Here is a 209-nt window from a genome sequence, read left to right on the forward strand (position 1 = left end):
AACAAAGAATGAGCACACAGTAAAAACAGCAAGCCGGTGACATCTATTATTTGAAGACACTGAGTGTCTACAATGAGATAACATAAGATATGCTCCTGACAATTTGGAAATGTTCCTCCAATATGAAAAGTGACTTAAAGAAATCAGACTTGAGAGAGTCCGGGACATAGGAGACAGACACAGCGGGCGAGCGGATTCTACTCAACACC

Source organism: Dipodomys ordii, unplaced genomic scaffold (assembly GCF_000151885.1).
Source record: "Dipodomys ordii isolate 6190 unplaced genomic scaffold, Dord_2.0 Scaffold240, whole genome shotgun sequence".
Taxonomy (NCBI): Eukaryota; Metazoa; Chordata; class Mammalia; order Rodentia; family Heteromyidae; genus Dipodomys; species Dipodomys ordii.